The sequence below is a fragment of the Sturnira hondurensis genome, unplaced genomic scaffold (genome assembly GCF_014824575.4).
Source record: "Sturnira hondurensis isolate 20B ecotype Veracruz unplaced genomic scaffold, ASM1482457v3 Scaffold0003874, whole genome shotgun sequence".
Classification (NCBI taxonomy): domain Eukaryota; kingdom Metazoa; phylum Chordata; class Mammalia; order Chiroptera; family Phyllostomidae; genus Sturnira; species Sturnira hondurensis.
Genome location: NW_028076505.1, coordinates 2,656,958 through 2,667,452, shown reverse-complemented (window position 1 = coordinate 2,667,452; position 10,495 = coordinate 2,656,958).

Sequence of the window (10,495 nt, the reverse complement as noted above, 5' to 3'; positions counted from 1 at the left end):
TGTATCTGGTGTCGGCGCTAAGGGCCGCTTCCCCACCCTTCTCTCCTGCCCATCCACCCTAGGCCAGGACGTTTTCCTCTGCTTCCCAGGGCGGGGGAAGGAGCCAGGTGAGGCCTGCCCCTGTCGGGCACTGGCCTCAGCTGTGCAGTGGGCATTCCGTGGGCGTTTCCTGGTGTGAGCCCAGCTGGGAGGGTCCGGCTCCCCCCTTGCCCTCCCAGTGCTCCAGGGCAGTCCCCAAAGTCCAAGTAAGGTGAAAGGAGGGGCTAGGATAAATGCCTCCCCGTGGGAGCCGGGCAAAACGGGAGAGGGTGAGGACAGAGAGCATCACGGGTGTCCCGTGCAGCTCTGCGGCCTCAGTGACTAGCAGTGGCAGTCAATATGTTAAGAGCACGGTCAGAAAGTGTTTTGTGACCTCAGGGTCTGGGTCAAGGTTGTCCTGGTGCTGATATTCACCAGGTGCGAACTTGGTCTCCCAACTATAAAATGGGGTAACCCTGAGAGCTGCCCCCTAGGGCTAGTGTAGGGAAAGGGGCTAACCCCGGGGCCTGGCATGGCTGGGCTCTGGTCAGCGCGGGCACTGTTCCTGCTACCCAACCAGGCATCTCTCCTGAGACCCTATCTGGGAACTCCTCCACTTCCCCGCATCGTCCCACCCATCAGGGCTGGGGGGCCCAGGAAGCCAGCAGGGCCTGCGTTGCCCTCACGCACATCTCCGGCTGTGTGCTGAGGAGCCCTGGCTAGGGGGGAGAAAGGGTGGCCCAGGAGGACGGCCTCAGCATCAGGGCGGACTGTGCCGGGGGTCTCTGGGCCACTGTCTCCCTGTTAACTACCTCACCCTTGCTGTTTATCCTCTGAGCGAACCTGGAGCAGGACCCCGCCCCCAGGATGCCCTGGGAAGGACACTGATCTGCCCTGAGCCCTGTGCTCCGCACCATTCGCAGATCTGTGTGAAGAAACTCTTTGTCAGGGACGTTGGCCCTCCGGGCACAGCGGGCTGGTGGGTGGCACTCCCCGTGGCCCCTCAGTGCACCCAGAGGCCCCTTCTGCTGGAAGTCGCTCGCGTCAGACCTGTGTCTACATCTGGGCTTGCTTTTTCCTCTTCTGCTTCCTTCCCTGTCCTGGGAGAGATGTGAAGGCTTTATCCCCACCCAGTCGGGAACAACTCCAGCTCCTCCCGTGGACGTCCCACTCATTCCATGGAGCGAGTGTTCACTGAGCACCTACTATGCACGAGTTGGGCTACTCTGTGCATGGAGAAGGGAGCCTGATTCTGGGGTCGGAGGGTTGGGCGGGGTGTCTGGTGTGAGCTGGGGTGGAGAGGACGCGGGGGACGGGTGAGAAAACCTAGGGGTGTCACTCTACCCAACCCGGGGTCCTCACAGAGGAGACGGCTGCTGGCTGTGCCTGAGGACAAGCAGGATAAGCAGCAGATGGAACAGGGTTGGAGTGAGGCGGGTCCTGCCCCCTGAGCAAAGACTATAGGGACCAGCAGGGAGCAATCTGGGCCCGCGAGTGCAGATTCTGCGGACAGAGCGCATGCTGCTGGGAGTCGCGGCTGCAGGAGGGCAGGCGTGGTGGGCAGGCATAACAAGCAGCTCTGTGCAGAGCGGAGCGTGTCCCTCCATCCGGACGTCAGTCTGCCCCCAGGTCATTGCTACACAGGGAAAAGCAGTGTGCGGTTCGCAAATAATAATGAAACAGACCGTGCTTTTTGTGGTGAACTCCGTGTAGCCCCTTGATTTGCACAGAACCTTTCTGTACGGTTTTCGCTGAACTGTTTTATTTGTAGCCGACTGATCGTTGCAGTTCCAGCTGTGATTTGACCATTTTTCGTGCTGGTCACGATGTAATAGCCACGAACATGACACGCTTTCCGGTTAATCTGCATTGTTATTTCCTCCATTACTTTAAGTGGAAATAATCGGCGAAAATCAAAAGCCCGGTGTGTAATGCTTGCTCACCGCCCGGGGGGAACCACTCTCATCGTGGCCAGTTTCAAGCTGCCACCACGACGTCACTGGACCCAGATTTGGAAAGAGATGTGAGGTGTTAGAATCTCTGCCACTCAGCCCTGGGGCGTGGCTCCGTGGACTGAGAGCCCGCCTGCCAACCGAAGGGTCGCTGGTTGGATTCCCAGTCGGGGCACATGCCTGGGCGGCGGGCCAGGTCCCCAGTTGGGGGATGTACGAGAGGCAACCACACATTGATGTTTCTCTCCCTCCCTTTCTTCCTCCTTTCCCCTTTCTCTATAAATAAATAAATAAAATCTTTAAAGAAAAAATCTCTGCCATTGAGATGTACTAGGGGAAAATAACTGCAAGTGTGTAGAGGACAGTAACTGGTAGTAAAGTAACTAGGAATGAATTGGAGCATGTGTCACCTTCGTTTTACTACAATTCATTCATTCGTGTGTTTCTGTAACTTTTTACTAATAGCTGTTTAACTCTTGACCCCCGAAAGCCCGGAGAAGCCAGCCCCAGTGCACCCCACAGGTAGAGGCTGGACCTCGGAGGGACGCCCAGCCTGCGTTACAGAGCAAAAGGGGGCCCTGCGGGGGGCACAGGTCTGGAGTCACCCCAGCTAAGACCCTGTCCAGGCCCTAATCCTGGAACCCGTGAGCACATTCTCTTGCAGGTCAAAGGGATTAAGGTGGCAGATGGAGCTGGAGTGGTTTATCCGCTGGCCCGACACCAGGCAGATTAACCTGGTCCTCCAGGTGGGCCCAGAGCCTTCGCCAGGATCCTTAGATGTGAGAAGGGGAGGCAGAGACCTCGAGGGCTATGAAGTGAGAGAGACCCGGCCAGCCCTCTCCCTTGGAAGGCGGAGGAGTGGCCCTGAGCCCAGAAATGAGGGTGCCTCTGGGAGCCGGGACCAACGGAATGGAAGCCTCCCAGAACCTCCAGGTGGAACCAGTCCTGCCAACCCCCCGAATTCAGCCCAGTGAGACGTGTGGCAGACTTCTGACCTCCAGTAGTGTGGGACCCATTGTATTGTTTCAAACTGCTAAGTCCACGCTAATGTTACAGTGCCACTGGTCCATGCCTAGCCCTGGGGGGCAACAGCCAGGGCCTCGGGAGCCCAACCAGACGGTCACTTAGCTTCACTGAAGAGGAAGGAGAAAGGACCTCGATCTCCTCGGGGAGTTATGGGGACTCCGTGAGATCGGGAGAGCGGGGTGGCGCTCTGCGGGCTGTCTTTACCGCTGCAGGACTACGGCAGGACCAGAGGCAGGAAGGGCTGAGAATTTATGACGCCCCTTCTCTGGGAAGACTGGGCTCTTTCTGCAGAAACAACAGTGGTTGGAAGCCAGCCCAGCCCTCAGGACAAGGGCTGCTGTGCATTGTTTCACGGCAGATGTGGCTTCGGCGTCCGATTCCTGACCGTGGTGTGGCCCTGGGCCAGCAAGCATGGTGTCGATTTGCCTTTGTCCTTCAGTGGTTTGGGAGAAAGCCATCTTCGGGCGTGAAGTCCTTCAGCCTGATCGGCGAAGCAGAGAATGCCCCATTTCTCCACGCAGCTGGGCCGGGGCTACCCGCCTTTGAGCCTACATCCCGGGTTTCCAGTTGAGCCCTCCCATGGCGGTGCTGGCCTGCAGCCTGTCCCTGTTCTCACTGGGGACGTGGCGCACAGTGATGGCTGGGGCACGGACCGGAGGACCGTTTTCACAGACGTACCCGCTCGGAGAAGGAGGGGTAGAGATTACACAGCAAGACTATTTCGCGGCGTCGGGGTTCCCCCACACCCCACCTTGACAGAATTCACCCTTCACCATCCGAGCCTTCCAGGTCAGAGGTGCCAGGTTGCTCCCAAGTTCAAAGCTGTGGGCTTCAAGGTCTGGAAAACCCCCAGAATGGGCTTGCTGCTACTGGGCCAACGGAGGACAAAGTGGGCAGCTGGTGCCAGGCTCCCCTTCCTGCCAGTGCTTCCTGCCCCACCTCCTGGTCTGGGGTCCCCACCTGCTGCCTCTCCCTCTCCAGCCCCAGTGGCATCTGGGCAGACCCGGGCGGGAGGATGAGCCAGGAGGCCCAAGCGTGAGGCGCTGAGGACCTGGGGCCACCGGCTGCATACCAGCCACCCTGGGGATGGCTCTCTCCCAGGAAATCTGGGCCACAGGGAGAGGACAAGGGCCTATCTCAGAGGCCATTGGGAGGGTTCCCATGCAGACATCAGGCCCTGGCAGCCCAGGCTGGGACAGCACTGCTCGAGGTCCTAGACTGTTTGAAGTCTGGGACGTATGGACAGGACCCCGCGCACAGCGTCCATCCACAGGCACAGGGACCCCGGCGGCCCCTCCTTTCTGGGCTCCATCAGATGAGGAGGACAGAGGCCCAGGAAGGAGGCTGTGGGGCCTTGTCTGAGTTTCCCAAATATCCTTAGGGGGTTTTCACACAGCATTTGCTTTAATGCAGCCAATCGCAGCTAAGTGCACATGGACAACATTTCCGTGAGTGGACTTGAACGCCTGACAGGCCACTGGCCGTGCCTTGGGTGCCTCTCTTCTCTCTGGACCATGGTCTCTCACTGCCCTGGGGGCGGGGGGTTCCCTTCCGCCTCAGTGGCGTCTGTCCTGTGGCTTCCTGGCCCCTCGGCCATCTGACACATCCCTGCATTGGTCTCCTGTGCCCAGGAGTAGAGGACCGGGACCGTCTTAGCATCGCTGTGGCCCCCAAACTCAGAGTCTCTCTGCGGAGACCCGCTCCCCTCTCACCTGACCTCTCGGGGACAAGGCTGGAGTCTAGTGATGACCTTACTCACAGGTGTCGACGCAGCTCCAAAGCGGGTGGCGAGACACATATCGGGGAATTGTGGGTAATGTTTCATTGGAAGCTCTGCATGCTAATTTTCTCTCACTCTGGGTTTCTTGGGGGTTTGTGGTTATGTTCTCTCCCTCCCTCTTTTTTTAAATCGCAAAATCCGCAGAGAGAGGGTTAAACTGGTGAATTTCATACTACCTGGGCACCAACTTTGTGACAAAGAAATTGGAACATGGTGGGGGCGTCCAGGCTGTGGGAAAGGAAGTCCAGTTGATGGGTGTGGTCCCAGATGGGGGAGCTGAACGTGACTTCACAGCCCGGCCTGGGTGCCAGTGACCACAACTCCTTGTTGGGCCTCAGAGATTGTGAAATGGGGACAGGCACCTGCCGAGAGATGAGGGGTACAGCTCACCAGAGACTGAGGGTTTCCGATCTGATTTGTCACCTTGCAGCCAGCCTGGATAAACCCGTTAAACCCAGTCTGCCTGGGGCTGTTTCTGCCCAGTGCCAAAATGCCCACGTCACCATGGTTACCTGAATGTTTGTTGCTCCAAGCTGGTAGCAATTTGGCCCCTCCAGAAAGAGTATTTATAAACACCTGGAGAGATGTGTGAGACCTGATGCAGCCTGGACGACGAGGGAGAGCTCTTCCTGACTGTACACTCCCACCAGGGAGCCTCACTTGGCCGTGGCCCTCAGCCCAGGTCTGTCTGGGTCCCAGGGTGACTCCCCTGCTCTGCCAGGGAATCGGAACTGGCCGTGGGCAGGGGCCAGCCTCCCAGCAGCCAGGACATCTCTTCACGAGAACTCAGTGCTCCGAGGGCCCACGGGCACCCTTGGACCCCTGCCCCCTCCCACAAGTCCCCAGGCAGGAGAGGGCTAACTCAGCAGGGCTGGGCTGTCCAAACCCTGCACCTTGGAAAACAGCCCCGGGCCCCCATGGCTCCCGGGAACGTGCTCCCCGTGAGGGGTGTCTCTGCTCACCAGGGACCCGACAGAGTCGTGCCAACGAGTGACAGGGCCCGTCTGGGGGCCTCAGTGTTCCAGGAGGCTGCTGGGTACTGAAAGCACCTTCACAGCTACCGACCGACACGGTGACGCTTCATTCATGGAGGCTAATGTTTTAAAGACAACTTATTTTCCTTAAGTAAATTCAGCTTGTGAATCCTACTTAGTTATTTATATTTTGCACACACCTGGGAACTTCTAGCAGTTTTCCAAGGGGGCCATTGGAGCTTGATGAATGCCCGTGATGAAAACCCTTGTAACCAGCCCGCCCACCAGTCCCTCCTGTCGAAGGCCTTTCCTTGGGCATTTTAAACTGCATTCGCAAATCTAATTCACTGGATTTCGTTCGGAAGGTGCTTCGGCGGTACAGCGCACACACCCTTGGGAGAGCTCGGGCACAGGCGGCGGCGGAGCGTGGAGACGGGTTCGGGTTCCTGGGAACGATGTGTTCACACACTTGGTTTGTTTCCCTGACGCCTCTCCACGCGGATTTCAGCCCGTAAGGAGCAGCGCCTTTTAACCCAGAGTGAGCTCTTCTGGGGGGGTAAACTCTGAAAAGCTAAGTGGGGGGTCTCCATCCCCCAAGGTCGTGATCACTGTGAAGCACACTCAGACCCTCCCTGAGCCAACGAGAAGGTGATGTTACGACAGGTTTGTCGTCTGCGTCGATTCTAAACATTCCTGGAATTAGTAGGAGCTTCTCGCTGCAAAGGCAGTGCCCACCCCCAGCCCCCGAGCAAGAACAGGGTTGCCTTCTCGGAGTGTGAGAGATTTGGGTCTGGATTTGAGAACTGGGGTGGCAGCTGTTCTGGGTGGTTCTGTCAGGCCCCTGAGGAGACCTGTGTAAGAGTCACATGACACAAGACTCCACGTCCCACAGCCGTGCTGGTCCCCCAGACCGTGTCCCCGGCTTCAGGTATAGAACCAGGAAGCCCCAGGAGCTGAAGGCTGAGGAGGCCAGGGCCAGAGTGGACAGTGCACAAACCCAGGGCAGCAACCTTGAACCTGATGCTGCTTCCTGTCCGGCCTCCATCTCATTCCCTTTCTCCCACAGGAGTGACCTGGGTGACCCTGCAGGCCCATGGGTGAAAGAGGCACCTGGCAGAGAGCACCCCACTGGTTAGAAGGCCTCGCCCTCATCCCTCATGCAACACTTGCTTCCCTTGGGGTGTAGTGTGGGGAGTGGGTGAGAGCTCTGTGAGGGTCTGAAAACCAGGCCATCTGGGCACCTGGGCTGCCCAGGAGACCCCCACCCAGTCCTGCCACCCCTCCTGGAGGAGGGGACAAAAGGATCAGCTTCCATGAGACCAAGCTTTGAGGAGGGCCTGGCCTCGGCAGGGAGCCTGGGGCCAGCCCTGTGCGTCTGAAGAATCCCATGGGCCTTCCTGGGAAAGGGAAGGGGAGGGGGTCATCCGCTGCTTCTGACTACGTGTTGTGGGCGGGCCAGGCCCCTGAGGAGATGGCTCGAGTTGGAGACTAGACTCCAACGTGGGTGGGAAAGCCTACTCCCCGCAGGACGCTTGCTAGGCCGCTGTGCCCCACTCCGGTGAGGGGAGAGGAGCAGGAAGACCCCCACCTTAGGCAAGGGCCATCTTGCCCCCAGTGAGGCCCTCACACTCATGGATGCTGAGTGAGCCGGTCCTTCCCAGAGGACAGGCGGGCCCTCTGGCCAGTTCAGGGGTGACGGGTGGCTCCAGAGCATGGGGATGGGGTTGAGGGGAGATGGCAGGAGCCAGAGGCCGTCGGCCACCACAGTGACTTGACTCCGTGGAGGGCATGAGCAGTGAGGTGCCCCCCTTCCTCCCTTGGCCCTCCTCCTCCGCAACCAGGGCTCCCCACAGTGGCTGGGCGACTGGAGGCCCCAGGAGACCAAGTCCCAGCAGGGGTGGCCTCTGACAGCCACCGAGAGAGACCAGGGGTTGCTGCCGGGAGGGTTCCATCCCAACCCCTGAGGGGTCAGGCCAGGCACTGATCGCCACCCCCTCCACCCTGGGGAGCAGGTCCAGGGCGAGGGCAGCAAGAGGCTAGCTAACCTTTACTCGGCTCCACTGGGGTGGCTGAGTACCACACTCGCCTTGTGTCACGTCGTTACTGTTCCCCACTGTCACCCTGACTCATCGAAACTTCTATTCCCAGAGATGGGAAGTACAGGTCGAGCCCACTCCAGGGTCAGGCCTGCAGTGGGGGCCAGGCCACCATCGGGGGAAGTGGCAGGGAGGTCCTGTGACAGCCCATCTGTGAGCCTTGTTTAGCTGCCTTTCTCACGTTTGTTTGGACATAGACCCCCTTCTTCCTGACCACCCAGGCACACCTGGGGGGCTGCTGTTCTGCAGTCCACACTTGGGGGAACGGTGAGGAAGCCCCGGGCTCACGCAGGTCCAGCGCCTGTACTTCCTGCATCGTGGGAGGAAGGTCCTAATGTCTCAGGGCCTCTGTGCCCTTCCTACGGCCTTGCCTCCCAAGATGGTGGCACCGAGAAGTGGGTGATGTGTGTCCGGCCCCCAGCCCTTGAGGGCTTCCAGTGAGCGTTGTGTAAGTGCCTTCATCACCTAACTCAGAGGACGAGCCTTAGAGCCCCGACCCCAAAGGGTGGGTGACCCCTCGGTTTGGCCGTCAAAAGCCAGTCTCAAAGGAGAACTCCCGCAGCTGACCCAGGCTCCCCCAGAGAGAGCCCCTCACACCCCCCCGCAACCACGCTGGGCCCCCCTCGTCCCTGCAAATGGCTGCTGAGTGGGATGGAAGCACAAACAATTCAGTGAGAAGACATCACTCGCCCACTAAAAGTCTTCCCCAGGGGTCATCTGCTGAGGCTCCATTATTCTCCCCAGTTCCCAGAGAAAATCCGGGGCAATGGAGCCCACAGAGCCGGGAGCCTGGCCAGCCCAGAGGGAGGCAGAGGGGGGACAGTGATGCAGACTCGTTCAAACTCAAGTCCTGTCCTCCCTGCTCAGGTGCTGGCCTGGGCAGTGTGAGTCAGAAACATGGAGTCCACTCTCTTTCCTGAAAGTACTCATTTCCTGTGGCCTCCAAGTGGCTGGAACCGACGGGCATGATGCTTTCTCTCCCCGCCACCCCCCACCCACATGGAAGTGTCTCCGGGCTGGGTTTCGGCCCGGATCCCAGCAGTCAGCCAGCACAGGACACCCTCCTGGCCCCAGTGACGGGCTCAGCGCTGGGGACATGACCCAGGATGCTTCAATAGGGAGACAATCAAAGCCCCTTTGATCAAGAGTCAGGGGAGACACCGTCTTTCTCCTTCTAGATGTGAATAAAGGAGCGTTTAGTCCAGGCGACTGCTCACAGCTATTTGGAGGCTCACAGCTATTTGGGGGCTGCAGGGGACCTTTTGGTTGAAGCTGAAACCACAGGGGAACAATACATGAACACAACCAGGGCCCTGAAGAGCAGCAGGATCGAACCTCACCGAAAGCCCACCCTGCCTGGGGCTTTTCATTTACAAGAGACCCAAACTTTTCTTCATTGTACGTCACAGCCTGCAGAAGTGGATGTTGCCATTACTTGCAGCCCAAAGTCCCCCAGTCCATGCAAGCACCATTGCCACTTCGTGGGCAGGGAAACTGAGGCTCAGGGAGATCGGTGTCCCACGTATAAGGGACGGTGCCTTTAACCTCCACACCACCCTGCCTCCCACAATCACATGCTACATTGTGGGGTGCAAACTCCAAATATTCTGTGGTTTAAGGAGCCCCTGAGCGAAGTCCTTAATGTCAATCTATCGCCGTTGGAATGACTTTGGCGTCCAGGGCCTCCCAAGTGAGATCTATAGTCCCTGATGATGAGAATGGCCCTTCCCACTGAACCAAGTTTCCACATCCCTGGGGGCGGGGGGGGGGGCACCCGGCAGGCTGCAGCTCCCCTCCATGCCCTGCAACCTCCTGCCCTGCATGACCCTGATTCCCAGCACTCGCTCCCCCTGCCGTGTCAGAGTCGCTCCTCCAGCAGTGACAAAGTCGGAGCCCAGCCTGAAGCGCCTCCACTCTGACACAGACTCGGCCTCCTCATGTCCTCACCTGGTCTCTCCAACCTGAGGACCTGCTGCAAGCAGCCACCACTGTCCCCTCCCGCGGTCCTCGCTCAGGGAAGCTGCCACACCCACCCAGTCTTAGGGGTCCCACTGCACACAGACCCTGTTTCCTGGTGAGGCTGCCCTTTTCGTCCCAGACACGGAGAGGGAGGGGAAGGAGGCAACTCCCCACCCCCCACAGTGGGAAGACGGGGTGGGTGGGAAGCTGGGAGCCCACGATGGCTTTGCCCTCGGCTGGTCTGGTCACATTGGCCAGAGCAGCCAATAGCACCTTGTTCTGAAGATGCCAGGCCTGTCCACCTTGAACCAATCACCAGCATGGTTTTCTGAGCTGCTTCCAGGGTGCTCAGGGCCCCGCCCTAGCAGAGAGGTGCTCCGGGCCCCCAAAGCCCTGTGGAATAATTTCAAAGTCCCCTTTGTTTGCCTGCAAGAGGCCAAATTGAGCAAAAGAAAAGAGAAACATGACTGTGGAGGGTATGGAAACAGAGGGACCTCCTGCCCTGGTCTGCCCCGCCACCTAGTGGTCAGAAACAGGTAGTGCAGCCTGGGTTCCTGGGCAGAGAGGAACCTCGGGGCCCCAGGAGGAGTTGGAATGTGGCAACTACTCCGGGCACAGAAACTCAGCCACCTGAGGCCATCTGCCCTGGGGAGCACCAGACTACCTCTCCATGTCTCAGAGGTAGTCTGA